Below are 15,093 nucleotides of genomic sequence, written 5' to 3' on the forward strand. Positions count from 1 at the left end.
TGACCCAGCTCCTTGAAATGTGGGCCCTTTCCCCCTAAATGAAGAAGGGGTGGGGAGGGGGTCAAGATATATTGTCAGCTCCTTTTCAGCGCTGCTGTTTTCTGTTACTGGATACAGAAAGGGGCTGAGGGAGGGGAGCGAAGCCACCTGTTGGATTTTGACACTTGGCGGGGGGAGGCCATTGCCCTTTTCAACAGTGTCTGCCTGTCCTCTTTTTCTCCCTGCCTGTCTCCCTCGCTGCTTCCCTCCCGTCTCTCAGGGTTCTGTTTACAACCATCCCATTGTGGTTCTTGGGCTGGAAGCAGCTGGGTGGACTGTTTCAGGCTCAAGTGTAATTTCAGCTTCTTCAAAAGCCTTTAGAGGCCACCCCCCCTCCCCTCCCGCAATCCCGGCCCGCTCTCCCCTCTGAAGAGGACAGCCACGCCAACAAGGGGATAATTTGATGGATTACTCTGCAGGGCTGAGAGGCTCTTGGCTAATCCCTTTTGTGTGTCTGTTGGACTAGACGCTGAGCAGAAGCCCTAGCCTCAGGCAGAGAAAAGGCTGCTCAGCAGGGTGGGTTTTACACACTGACATATAAATACAAGGATTCTGGTCATGTGGTGCAGGGCTTTAATTCCTGCCCACTACCATGGCCTAGAGGTTAAAGGGGGGGCACCTGTTTGGGGCTGCTTTATGTTTTTCCCACTTGGTTTGATTTACATTTTTATTCTTCTGTTAATAATAACTTGGAGAAGCAGGAGGGGGCAAGCAGACAAGATGTTGGAGCTATGGGCATAGGCTGAGGGTGGGGCCCCCGCCTGCCTTGATGCCAGTGTGTCTGGAAACTCTGGCTGCTCATTTGACCAAACCTTACAGGCGCTGAGTTGTTAGCAGATCTCCGTTTCCTGCACAGAGTTGCAGTTCCCGGAGTAGCAGGACAACCAGTCCCAGGGAATGGGTCAGCACCCTTCACAAACTACAGTTCCCAGGATCCTTTGCAGGGGCTCTTTAATGTGGAATGGTATTGCTTTAAATGTATGGTGCCAATGGGGATTAAGACAATACAGTAAAAATGAATGGATAGCCAATGCGGACTTTATGCCTAAAGCACACACCCACTCCTGCTTTGCTTAACATTTGCCCTGATGAAGTTTTGGTGGAGTTGAAAGCTTTGTGACATTTTGGTTGGTCATTAATTCATAGTAAAGGGACTTTGGAGGGTTTAAAAAAAAAAAGCAGTGGTTTAACCCTTAGCCATGCATGCTAACATAGGCCATCTCTTTCTCTGCGTAGTTTATTTGGTGGGCTTCTTTCTGAGAAAAGCTTATTTATTTGGCATGCAGAGGAGTGACAAATATCCCCCCAGGAGATGACATCATTGTCCCTGATGTAAAATACGTGGTGGAACTGTGTCCCTCCCTGTCCCTGCTACCATTACATCACTGTTCTCATCACCCTTGTGTCCTGCACTTTTTCCGCAGAATTCAATTTGGCATGTGCATGAGGTGATTTTATTTTATCCCTACAGGTTAGGCTGAGAAATGGAGACTTCGAGGCCACCCAGCGAGCTTTGTGGCTGTTAGGGCTCTGTGCCATACACACTCTGCCCACTTGGTCCCCACGTTTTGTGGCTACTCTTGAGACATGACGCTGTTCTGTGGCATAGCTTCTAGTACCTTTTACGAAAGAAGTCTAAGTTTCAGAAAAGGTGGGCTGCCATGCGAATCCTTACTGGTACCATAATCTGTTATTTTTGCCTCTGATTTTCTGGAGGGTCTTGTTTATTCACCATCACGTTAGTACCAGACCCCCTGAACTGTTTTATCTCCTCCTGCTGTGGTCATCTTTAATGCTTTTGATGAGGTATGCTGTGGAAAAATGAGGTGGTAGCTAGATCTTTCTCTTCCTTTCTTTTTTTTCAGTGCCTCCACTCATAAATCCTTATTCACTCCTGTTTGAGTAGCTTCAAAATGTTCCATCCAATGCTTGCCTTACTTTTAATCGTTCAATTTTATTTATAACTCTTGTTTTGAAACAGAAATAGTTTTCAAATGGCTGTTACTGGCACTCCCCACCTCCTTTCTGGTGAACGTAGGTTGCTGAAAATCAAAATGGAATCTCAGTGCTATAAATGGCCATTTTTTATTTTGGAAAGTCAAAACAATTGACAGGTGGGTGTTGTTGTTGGTTGTCTTTTGGCAAAGATGTTAAGATTTACTGCACAATACGATTTATGTTTACACAGAGGAAAGTCCAAATGTCAAATGGCATTTGTTTCCTAGTTAAGTATGGGGAGAATCACAGCCTTAGAATTTGTGTGCAAATGTGTGCTCAGAGCTGGATGCAGGTGTCTTTTGGGGTTGCTATACATGGGATACCATCCCCATAGCATCCCTGTCTCGCACTATTTGCCAATCTAACATCTCAATCTAAAGCTCATTCTCCTGGAACAGTTATAATGCATTTTGTGCCAAGAATGTACTTCTCAAGTGCTTGCTGCATACATGTGTACACAGAGAACACTTTCAGATCACTTCCTATTGGAACAGGCCATGCCAGGGGTTTTCAACCTTTTTGAGTCCACAGCTCCCTTGACCAACTACATTCTTTCTGCGGCACTCCTGTGGGGCTCAGGAGCCCAGTTATGTCACCTCTTGCCTGCAGAGCTGGCAGCCTCTCACCCGTTTTCATACACCCTCCCTTGTGGAGTGTTCCCTCAGCTTCTTCTCCCCTGTCCTTGGGAGTCCTCTGGGCAGCCGCTGCTGCTGCCCCTGCCCCAAAGAGAGGTACCTCTTCACACTGCCCCGCAAGGGCCTGAGATTTGTCTGTCCATTTCCAACAGCAAGGGCTGGCAGACTGGCTGGCCGGGCTCCCTCACCTGTTTGCTTGCTGACCCCAAGGCCGCCTCAGCTTCTGGTAACCAGCACCCCCTGGCCAACCCTAGAGGCACAATTTGCTTGGGGAACTTGTAGCTAGGGCTGCTGCAACAAACAGCTGTGCAAGCCTTTGGGAGACAGATGTGAGAGGGCATCACAGGAAGGGAGGGAAGGAAAGGGGGACTGAGGCCAGTGTTGCCCATGGCATCCCTGACCATCCTTCAAGGAACCCCAGTGTGCCGTAGCTCCCTGGTTGAAAACCACTGGGCTGTTCCATTCCCCATCGCCATGTATAACTTGACCATGAATAAAGGCAGAATAGGAGGCAGCACATTAACCTGTGAGTGTATACTGTACACTGTATACACATCCCCACCTGTATACACAGATAGTAGCTGCCACTTTAGAAGACGTTATTGCGCAAAGGTGTGTACACTTGCAAACGGCTTTGTGAAAAAGCACACTGTGAAACAATGACCCCTGTGCATTTTAAGGCCCCCATGTGTACAGAACCTTAAGTTAAATTCTCACGGAAGAACTGATAAACGCTTTCATTTGGCAACCGAATGCTGATTCGTAAATCTTAGAGAGGAGACTCTACATTTCCAGATTGCGAGGTTTCTTGGTTCTTTGCATTTGTATCCAGGGAAGCTTCTATATTCAAACCTATGTTTCTGCCTTCCGCTTTGGATAATAAGGGATTTCTAGCAGCATGTCATTAGCCTTGCTGCCTGGTATAGGGCCAGTAATGTAATCGAGGCCTCAGCTCACCGGAAACCTGGAGCTAATTCAGGGAGATGAAATGAAATAAATTACAACTGTGCTCCCATCCCTTCTCTGCTACAGAACACATTTTAGGAAGTGGGGGTGGGGAAAGGGGTCAGGTGAGTTCCATTCCAACATACAAAATAGCCAGAATTACACCATGGTGTATTTCATATTCAGCCAGTTGGTTCCAGATTTTCCGGTACATTGGCCTTAAATGTAAACAAATAGCTCTGCACGCGAGCCATATTCTAGTCAAGAGCGACAGTCTGGGCTAGAGATCAGGGACAAGGCTGGGGGAAAATTGAATTCCAGGCCAGAGACTGGAAAGGAAAGAGACTGACCATATAACAACTGCCTCCCCCCTCCATTCATGATTGAGATCCAGCATGTATAAGCTTATTGGACTGCTACCCAAATAAAGGAGTACTAGTCAATTAATTACATGTGTTCTAGTTGGCTTTTAAATCTATATATAACAGTGAACTTTTGAATGGGAAAGGAGCATGTTTTTACATGATGAATGCATGTATTGTGGCAGGCACCGTCTTAGAAGAGGTGTGAATGTGTCCGTGAAGAGAGAGAGAGAAGAAAGAATGCCTCTGTTAAGATTGTACTAAACCACCCTTCTCTCTCTTTTTCTTTTTTTGGGGTAAATTATTCCATCAACTATAATTAACTATTTTAAAAAGAAGCCAGTCACAGTATAATGCCCCTAGTTCAGCCTTTGCCAACCTGGTAACCTCCAGATGTTTTGGACTACAACTCCCATCAGCCCCGAGCCGGCTGGCTGAGGCTGATGGGAGTTGCAGTGCAAAACATTTGGAAGGTTGGCAAATGCTGCACTAGTAGTAGATCAGTAGCTAAGGGAACCTGTGTGAGCATTGGAGAGTATGAGCAGAACAGAGGTGGGGAGGAGGAGAGGATTTGCTGCAGTGCCCATTTGCTTTTGGCCCATCACTTGCCACCCCATTGGCTCCAGTTTTCTGTCCTTCACAGGTCTGGCCTTTGTGCCCTCCTGTTTTCCATGTGGGGAGGGCAGATTTGGATTATGGCTAGCACTTTTTAAATCTATCTTTTTTAAAAAAGAAAACTGTGTGTAGTTGCCAAGTCACACAATTTCACACATTTATGTCCCGCAATGTTTTATTTTAATTTTAAAAACCAAATTTAGTCCAATTTCGTACTCATAAAAATACCCGAAAGAGATGCCAGAATTTAATTTAACACAGCTGCCCTGAGGGAATTGCTGTACTTTGCGCTGGCATATATGTTTCAAAATTTGCACTGATGCCCTGCTTTTACTCCATTAATATTGGTTCAGATTTTGCCTAGTTGTGGAGTACAGACTTCATAAACGTGCTACTAACAAGCAGCTTGTTTGGACTAATGATAAAACCACGGTTTATCATGACCGGAGACAAGCCACGGTGAGCTGTGCTCCTTAAATGGAGGTAAACATTATGTCTGAATTATGACTGTGGTTAGTCATAATTATGGTTAGCTAAAAGAAGACAACTTAGGGGAAGGGGTTGTACCTCAATGGTAGAGCATCTGCTTTTCATGCAAAGGCCCCAGGTTCAACCTTTAGCATCTCCTGGTAAGCGTAAAGGTAAAGGTAAAGGGACCCCTGACCATTTGGTCCAGTCGTGACCGACTCTGGGGTTGTGGCGCTCATCTCGCTCTATGGGCCGAGGGAGCCGGCGTACAGCTTCCGGGTCATGTGGCCAGCATGACTAAGCCGCTTCTGGCAAACCAGAGCAACGCATGGAAACATCATTTACCTTCCCGCCGGAGCGGTACCTATTTATCTACTTGCACTTTGACGTGCTTTCGAACTGCTAGGTTGGCAGGAGCAGGGACCGAGCAACGGGAACTCACCCCGTCGCAGGGATTCGAACCGCCAACCTTCTGATCCGGCAAGCCCTAGGCTCTGTGGTTTAACCCACAGCACCACCTGTGTTCCTAAGCCAAACTATGCCTTAGCACGAATGAACAAATGTGCTGGTGCACAATAATAATAAAAAAGCTGCTGCTTTGCCCCTCTTCTGCTGTTTCCCTGCTACTGAGAAAACTTGAGCTTGTGGATTGTTTCACTCCAAACAAACCATGAACTGTAGCCAAAGCTTGTTCTTAGTTTACAATTCATGATTTATTTGGAAGGAGACAAACCATGAGCCTGCCTGGGTTCATGCACATTACTAAGCCAAACCAGTAGCATGGCAGCAGCGGGAGGCAGGGAGCTTCATGGCTGAGTGGGGATTCGAACCCTGCTCTTCCAGGTCCTAGTCCAACACTCTAACCATTACGCCACCCAGCAATCTTTGATCACTGAGCATGCTTTGTATACATTGGACTGTTTTAGGTGTGTCATTCCTGCCCCCCAATATATTTTTCTGAAGACTTTCCTTGTGTGTAGATGGTGCCATTTGGGGTACATGATGACGATGATTTGGGGTACACTCACCTCTGAACTTCAGATATAGAGTGAAGGTTCATGAATCCCATTATTGTGAGCCACCTTGAAGAGACTGCAAAGTGAAAAAGCAGCATACAGATACTTTAAAAAGTTCCAGTTCTCAACAGATGCTGTAAATGATAAAGGAATTAAGTGCATATTTGATGTAACAATACAGTTGGATACTAGCACAGTGTTAAATCCTATTCTTTTTCGGTGAGAGTAACTGCTCTTGGAAGGATTTTCTGAATTTTGAATGATTTTGTCCCTGCCCAATAACATTTTCTTAAAAAACACTTGTGACTGGAAGCTGGAAAGTTGTGTGTGTGTGTGTGTGTGTGTGTGTGTGTGTGTGTATCTAAATGGGGAAGTGTTTTATCTGGGCTTGGCAGCTGCTGTAGAATCCTCACTATCTTTTTTGCTCTGTCACTGTTGTCCAGTTTGCACAATCCATGAAGAAAAAGAGCTGCTTTCCACGACTTTGCAGAGAAAAATAGGAGGAGGGTTGCCCTGAAACTGCAGGAATGCTAAACATCCAGGCTTGTTTGATTGCCTGGCCATTATCAGAACTGTGCTGTCCTCCCAAGCTGTGCTTTTAAACCTTCCCTTTGTCTAGCTTTCCCCCTTTAAATCAAGTGGAGGCCCAGCCCACTTACCTGGTTTCCAGGTGAGGAAGTTCTGACGAGTTGTTCTGTTGTTTCTTGGGGGGAAATGTAGTTCATTTTTCATCGGTAGGGCTTGTGTATACTGTACTGTGTATACTCTTTTCTCCCATGGGAGGGAGAAAGCAGACCCGTCTGAGCTCTCTGCCTGATCTGTTTAGACACCAGTGACTATACTGCTTTCATGGAAGGCAGTTGCTTATTTTTTTATTAATAAAACTGCATGTTGCATAAGAAAAATGCGAAGAGCAGATGGTTTACGGATGTATTCATAATTCACAGCTTAACAGAATATGCATTTAAAGTAGCAAGATAACATCTGACCGTGGTTTTTTTTTTAATATATAAATGGAAATCTTGGAGGGGATTAAACACACTGGGACAAATTGCATCTATTTACTTAGAGAGAGTTTGAGTGTGGAGGTTAGTTTTCATTGTACCATTAAATTTATCATCTATTTAGTAAACTGGGCTAGTTAATATCGCGATACACTCTTTGCCAGGAATGCTTACTGTCCTTGGGTGAATACAAGACATTTACTGAGTGGCAGCTTCCCATAGGAGCCCCTTTCCAGTTGGGTTGGGATTCAGCTACAGGTCTTCCTGGTTGTCGTCCAACACATTAACCACTACACCACACTGCCTCTCCAAATAGGAACATATACCAAGCCAGACTAATGGTCCATTTAGCTCAGCATTGTCAATTGTGCGTTGATTGGCAGTGGCTCTTCAAGGCTCCAGATAAGGAGATGCAGCAGATTGAATTTGGGAACTTATGCATGTCCTCTGCTTACGGGCTACAGTCCTTCCCGCGGGATATCTATTTCTGGGCCTTACATGCAGACCTTTTTGCCCTTCATGACTTCCAGTCCCTTTGCAGTCTCCATCCATGTGTCCTCCCAGGTTTCCACACTGCCAAAATACCCAAATCCGTCAACCAAGTGTCTTTAAAAATAAGCAGGTGTGCACATGCTGGACTGAACTTTGGTGCAGAATTTGGCAGAATGTCTTTGACTCAGAGTTTCTGGAGAGGGGTAGGTGGGCATGTGGCCAGCAAAGGTGTGAACAGGACAGCTTCATTACAGTGACGGGATCACTGCTTTATTTTCAGCGTGGTGGGCTCCAAATGTACCTCTGTGGCTGGGACTCTTCCTCTATATAGCATCTCATTTGACTGTGTGCCTACAGATCCGGTCTGCCGGCAAACCTGTTGTGGTGGAGATCAGTGGTTTATAATATATGCTTGTTCTTCGCAGGGACTGTTATTTGTAGCCAAACTGGCACCTGCCAAAAGCAGAGTATCAAATTATCTTAACAGTTTCCCTCCTTCTGCCACAGTTTTTCCATACAACTGAGAAATAACCCAGGACAGCTCCACCCCATTCATTTAATGATGGGGGGCAATGCCCAGGTCATGCTGCTTGTTCTCCATGCTAAGTTTGCACCTGAAACTGCAGTAAAAATGGAGCTTTTCGAAAATAAGCCGCAATTGTGTTAGGAACAGCACAACATTGGTTCTCCCTTGGATAGTTCTTCCTTTTTAGTTCTGTCCTAATTCAAACGGTCCCAGAACAAAGCCTTAACTTGGCGTAGCAGCCAGATCTCTTGGCATCTATGAAACTTGGATGAAACAGGGATAAGCAGACCAGTTCCTTTGAGTCAGTGAGTGCTGTACAGTGACATCGTACTGGGTGAGCTGCTCATGGAGTGCCTAAGTGGGGCATAGTTTTTATTCCATGTCGGTTCTCTGCGGATGATCTTGCATCCCACTTCAGTACCATCTCTTCTGTTCTGAAGACTGCGCTCACAGTAACCTGTGCGGTCAAGGCGGGCTTTCCACTTCTGGGGCCCCCACAGTCCCATCCTGGGTAGGGCTCTTGCGGCTTTTTAACATCTGTGCAAGTAATTCAGCAGAATGAAGCATTGCTTTCCATGAAATGCAGGGGTTTCATTCACCTGTTGGATTACTGCCTGTAAAATGCTAGTGCGATAGACTGAGGAGCCCTCCTGACAGGGAAAGCGGGAAAGTTGTCATTAGCACTGGGAGGCTTTTAAATAAGGTCTTCTGCTCCGTGGCACAGTGATATTTCTAGAAAGAGTAGCACAGGGCACATTGTAAGTGGAACACCAATGTTGCATCTGGCACTCTCTCTGTAAAACAGGGTTTGGCAGACTTCAGCTTTGTTTTTTTTACTAGAACCCCAAGATCTGCCTACCAAAAAGGCAGGAGCAACAGACATTTCGTTCAGGGTTTCTTGGAGCACATTCCGAGTTTAGGAATTGGTTTGCAGTACTAATTGCTGTTTTTAAAAAGCAATTTTGTTGGTGATATTGTCAAACCATTGCTGATCCGGAAACCCTTGCTGATCTACTGCAAATCTACCAGTAGATCCTGATCTATCACATTTTCAGGTCTGCAGTATACAGTGGCTTGCAATGCGATTCTTTGGTGATGGCAGCAGGAGGGGAAAAAAGGCAGGGAGGGCTCCCAAACCAAATAGGATAGGTGTGCTGAGTATAGGTTAACTCCTCCTCCTTTCTGCAAACTAATGCACTACCTCTTAGAGTGGCGCACTCTCTGTGTCTGGGTCAGGCTCACTTTGTTGAAGAAGCTTTGTCTGAGGGGATGAAACCAATGTGCTGGGAGCTCACCTGTTGCCCCGCAGCCTCAGAAGAGAATCGGGTGAGTTTGTTCTTCGTGTTAGTGATAAGTGGTGGTTTTTCAGACGTTTTTGGCGGCTGGAATAGCACGATCCTGTTGCTTTCTTAACTGTGTGCTGTGTTTTCCTGTTTCATCCTGTTAATTCTTCTGATCTCCCTCCCCCTCCGTGAAGAGAGAGACAAATGTTTTGAGAGAAGCAGAATTTCACATCCAAAGCTTGATGGTTGTGTGACATATAATTATTGAAATATTGCAGCAGGAAATTCTACTGGGGACACATTCCCCCCCCCCACCCCATAAACTACTATAGTAGGGGAAAGGAATTGTGTGGTAGCCAGGAATTTCTCTCGGTTTCTGCCTGTTAACACATCCTTGCTTTCAATGTGTGCCAATAAATCCAGGCTAAAGGGTATGAATTTAGGCTTGCATGTGAGAGAGAACACCAGGATCCTAGGTTTTGACTTGTCTGGTGTTTAGTACTGAAGCAAAGCAGAATAATAGACTTGTCATCTAGTCCAACCCTCTGCAATGCAGGAATCTTTTGCCCAATGTGGGGCTCAGACCCAGGACCCTGAGATTAAGAGTCACATGCTCTACCGACTGAGCTATGCTATTGATCTTGGTGAGGGAACTGCAGAAACTGGAGAGACCTAGAAGATTGTCTAGTTCAGGCATTACCACAGTTTCCCCAATAAGTACTATATGAATCAGTCTGCTACAGTACCTCAAATGTGTGTCCTCTAACCATCCCTGTCATCTGGGGAACTTGTTAAGAGAACTTAACAGGACTTAGTTAATGCGTAAGATCAAAAGTTCTCAACACATCCTTCATCGCAGTCCGTGCTTTCATCTTCGGTTGAATCATATAGGACTGATGAATTCGAAGTGCTTGTGACTGTGTGCGGGAAGTAATCTCATACCAGGGCTCCATCTAACCATCCTAATCAACAATGTAATTAGGGAAATGGTGTCCTTTATATGTATGGAGGGGGATATGTGGATGGCTGGGTTCATTTGCCGACTGAGTAAATCTTGCAGATGTGAAGAACTGACCCTTGCCAAGTGGGTCACTACTCAGAATTATTAGAAAGTAGTCGGTAGAGCATGAGACTCTTAATCTCAGGGCCAAGGGTTTGAGCCCCATGTTAGGGGAAAGACTCCTGCATTCCAGGGGGTTGGGCTAGATGATCCCTTTGGTCTCATCCAACTCTACAAGTCTGTGATCCCACAAGAAACACAACTTTGGGGTGTAAATAGTTTTATCCTTTCCAGCTTTGAAAGCTGGGGAAACTTCCTCTCATCTGCATGATGATATCTGCCCACATTCCAACCCTCTCCCCTCCGCAGTTAGTTAACAGTAAAGATGGGTTTCCATATTCGAGGAAGAAGGAAAACCCATTGGGAGTCTATAGCATCTCCCTTTAGGAGATGAAGGATCTTCAGTTGGCTTCCATCCTCAAAGTGCTAACTTTCCCCCTGTTTTGCTCTACGTGGTTTGTGAATCTTCTCCCTCTACCTTGGTCATGGTTTCCCCCCTAAGCGTACGATGGAAATGTGCTCTTCTGTAGACTCATTAAAAACCACGAAGATGGGTGAGAGGTGACTGAATTGTTTGGAGAAGGGAAGGATGTCAGGCATGAAAATGTCTGCACCGGTTATGTGTAGAATGCAGATGACAGCCCCATGAACTTCTCAACTCCAAGCAAAGCCTTTAAGGGCCGTAATTGCTTCTCCGGGGAAAGGTTGGTGTGCCTGGGATAAAGTTGTACACACAGGCTTTCTCCAAAGCCACATAAATTTCAGGCAGTTAACTACCTAATAGGAGTTGGCTTCTTCTGGGTTATTCCTCTGTATATACGATGACCTCAGAAAAAGTTAGAGAGGCGTGGGCCTTGCGGATTACCTGGATGCATCATGCAGCCGTTTGCCTTGGTTGGCTGTTGGAGAACGTAACTCAGTGACAGGCCTGTCATCACTTTCCCAGCTGAGATAGGTAAGTCTTGATGTGGCAATGTCTCCGGAGAGTCTGCAGGGAGAACGCCTTGCAAATGAGAGGTGCCGCTGGCCGGCACAGTAAAGGCAGAACTCTTCGTATTTTAACACTTGAAAAATTCAGGGACCTTTTCCATTAACTGCTTCCCAAACCCCGAATGTTTGCGGTGTACGGTATCTTGGCCCCCCTTTAAAATTTTGTTTTAGAACAGGCATGGTAAACTCGGCCCTCCAGATGTTTTGGGACTACAACTCCCATGATCTCTAGCTAACAGAACCAGTGATCAGGGATTATGGGAATTGTATTCCCAAAACATCTGGAGGGCCGAATTTGCTTCTGCCTGTTTTAGAAGTTTATCATTTGACTTTTAAACTGAACATCACTGTGATGAGCCCATGAGGATACTTCTCCTGAAAGGCTTTTAAAATACTTTAAATAAGTCAATTAATAAAATTTCACATGGGCAGGTTTCATGACGATAACAAATGCTGGGGACTGGCCATTGGTTGAATTATCCTGAACAAACCCATTCAGATGTCCGTGGTCTGCTCAAGAGAGGGATACTTCCTAAGTCACATTGGGCTCTGTGTCATTGTGTGTCCCATTCTAGGAAATGGGACTACCTCAAGCTGTCTTGAGAGGGCTGTTTCCTGCCTGTTTTTAAGGATGTTTCTCACTTAAGAATTCTATCCCTTTTATTAAATGACCCAAAGAGTCGAGAAAGGAAGAACAAACCTTAAATTTGGAAGAATACTGTATTCCTCTAAAGAAAAGGGAGCATCTGTGGGCACCAGATGCGTCTGATTCAGACGTTGTGGTTTAGTGACCTCAGAAAAAAACCCCACTTTTTAGCATACCCTTTTAGAAGGCTGTAGAATTCTTATTCACAGTCTGCCATATAATAAGTCAGACTGTTGGTTCATCTCGTTCCATAGTGCCTACTCTGACTGGCAGCCACTCTCCAGGATTTCGGGCAGGGATTTCTCCCAGGCCTACCTAGAGATACCAGGGATTGAACCTGAGACCTGCATGCAAAGCAGATGTCCTACCACTGAGCTGTATTCCTTCCACATCTCCCTAACTCCAGTGGATTTTGACATAGAAGCACAAAAACTGTAAATGTCCTTGATCTTTACATGCTGGTTCAGGAAGTGGTAGGATACGTTTGCTCCAGGGTTTTTTTTTGGGGGGGGGGCATTTGAGTGCATGTGATGCACACTGAATTTTGGCCTGTACCAGAAGTCTAAACTTGCTCATTGTGGAAGGTTTGCTAGTTCTTAGTCCCCTTATTAAGGGAAAACTGCTTTGTGGCCTACATATTGTGGGTAATAGCCTCAGAGCTCCAGCAAAGACAAACACAGTGGCTTAAGGATAAACTGCGTGTTAAAGAGATTCATTATGATGGAATATTAAACTTCCAGTTTTATAGCAACAGGTAAGGCATGTCTTAGAGACAGTAGCGCCACCTACTGTTGTATTTTGGTGTTTCTCTTAACCTGTTTCTTAGCAAAGGTGGATTGTGTTTCAGGCACATGATGGTTAGGGTTAAAGTTCTCTCTCAAAAGAAGTGTATGCTTATTTGTCTGCATGCTGCTTTGTTCTCTTATTATATACATGACTGAGCAGTTGCTTGGCAGAGAGGGGAAATGTTTGAAAGGCAAATAAATAGCTCAGTGGCAGTAATTTGGGCATCAGATTAATCAGTATATTAACTACAATCAGAGTCTAGGGGGTTGGTTTTATTGGAGGATATGGAACAAAACAGCATCTGTTTCGTCCAGCTACGTGCCCCCATTTTGACAACCAATAAGAAGGTCTGGTGTGTTTTCTTTGCTGAGAAGGGCTCTGGAGGAAGCTTTGAGTTTGAATGGGAGCAGCAATGGGGACAGTAGGTGTCACAGCTAGTTCCTCAAAGGACTGGGGTGGGCACAGGTTTATGCAACCAACTTTGCATAAAAGTTGTATATGCTAATTTATATATGTTTTTCCGGGTTTAGGCCCAAAGCCATTCTGTAAGCAAAGAATAGAAATGTTTTTAAAAGTGTGTGTGTGTGTGTGTGTGTCTAGGATCCAGGGGCCATCGCAAAAAACCTGAGGCTCAGGTTGTTGGTCAACCCCTTAAATACACTTCTGCCTTATTTTTATGAAACCTGTTTGGAAGGAGGTTTTGCTAGCAGCACCTTCAGCAAAAAGCAAAAATTAAATAGAAAAGTCTGCCTCCTTTGCTTCCACATACAGCAGTACCTCTGGTTGCAAATGCGATCCGTTCCGGAGGCCCGTTTGCAACATGAAAAGAGCACAACCCCGAAGTGGCGCATCTGCGCATGCACTGGTTGCGATTCGCCGCTTCTGCGCATGTGCGTGATGTCATTTTGAGCTTCTGCACATGTGCGAGTGGCGAAACCCAGAAGTAACCCTTTCCGGTACTTCCGGGTCGCCGCAGGATGTAACCTGAAAGAACATAACATGAAGCAAACATAACATGAGGTATGACTGTAATTTACTTGTTCGTGGCTCTTAATGATCATTCCCCTCCCACTCATTTCACTCACTATCCAGCATATACCACAATATTCTATTTAGCAATTCCTAAGCAGCACTGCTGCTCTAATAGTACAGGTATGTAGTAATGGCACCTCTCCGCAACAAGTTCATTCTTCATGAATGAAAATGCAGCAGGTTGGAAACTTGCTAAGCTCAATCCTATATGTGTTTCTTCCATATCAGACTTAAGGGGCAGTGGCGCTTACCTGATCTCTGGGTGGTTGTATTCAGTGCTATTTTTCTAGAAAAAGAGGTACCGGAACTCAGTACGGATGTCTCCTTTGTTCTCTTACGATGGCAATAGAGCTCACCTGAGTGGTGCCAGAACTGAGTTCTGGCTGGGGGGAAAACCCTGGTTGCGTTGCTGTTGCCAGAGGGTGGTGAGTTTGGCTTGGTGCAACCATCCGCAGCTGGGTTTCTTTAAAAGTACCGGTAAGTGCCTGTGAGTTCAGTGGGACTTACCCTTGCAGTGCCATCATGTCCATATTTACTTGGAAGCCTGTCCTACTGACTTTAATGTTTATGCATGTTTGAAACATAAGAACAGCTCTCCGTGATCAGCCCAAAGACCTATCGTTCAGCATCCTATTTCCCATGTTTGCCAACTAGATGTTTCCTCTTTTAAAACCAAACTAGTGGCCATCACCTCATTCCCAGAGCAGTGAATTCCATAGATGAATCATACACTGTGTTTATACTTCCTCTTTTAAGTCCTGAATTTACTGCCAGTTCACTTCATTGGATGACCTCCAGGTCCAAGTATGATGAGAGATAGAGAAAGTCTTCTCTGTCCACTTTTTGCACAAAGTACATAATTTTATAAACCTCGGTCATGTCTGCTTTTACTCACATTTTTTAAAAAAACTAAAAAGACTTGGATGTAAAGGAGATGTTTTAGCCCCCACTCCACCATTCTAGTCGTTGTTTTCTTCACTTGTTACAGTTTTACAATGATTTATTTGAGATGTTATGGCTGGAACTGTACACAGTACACAGTGTGTGGCCGCACCATAGAGTTGTAGAAAGGTTTTTGTAATGATTGCTAGCATTAAAATTGCCTTTTTCATAGCCTTTTTTCATAGTTGCTGAAAACTGAGTTGACCTTTTCGCTGAGCTCTCCACCCTAACTCTGGATCTCGTTCTTGGTTAGG

The 15,093-nt window shown here is 45.1% G+C and overlaps 1 protein-coding gene across 2 annotated transcripts in view; it reads left to right on the plus strand.

The window, feature by feature from the left end:
• Positions 1 to 15,093, plus strand: part of SLC45A3 (solute carrier family 45 member 3) — a 39,682-nt gene that overhangs the window by 16,161 nt on the left and 8,428 nt on the right. Inside the window, exon 1 of one of the 2 annotated variants that reach the window (XM_083444441.1) lies at positions 9,242 to 9,426. The exons of the other annotated variant lie outside the window; for it this stretch is intronic. The gene's annotated coding sequence lies outside the window, so the exon portion shown is untranslated. Of the gene's footprint in view, positions 1 to 9,241; positions 9,427 to 15,093 lie in introns of those variants that run through there. 2 annotated transcript variants of the gene reach the window in all.

Source organism: Podarcis tiliguerta, assembly GCF_965153285.1.
Source record: "Podarcis tiliguerta genome assembly, chromosome: 6".
NCBI lineage: Eukaryota > Metazoa > Chordata > Lepidosauria > Squamata > Lacertidae > Podarcis > Podarcis tiliguerta.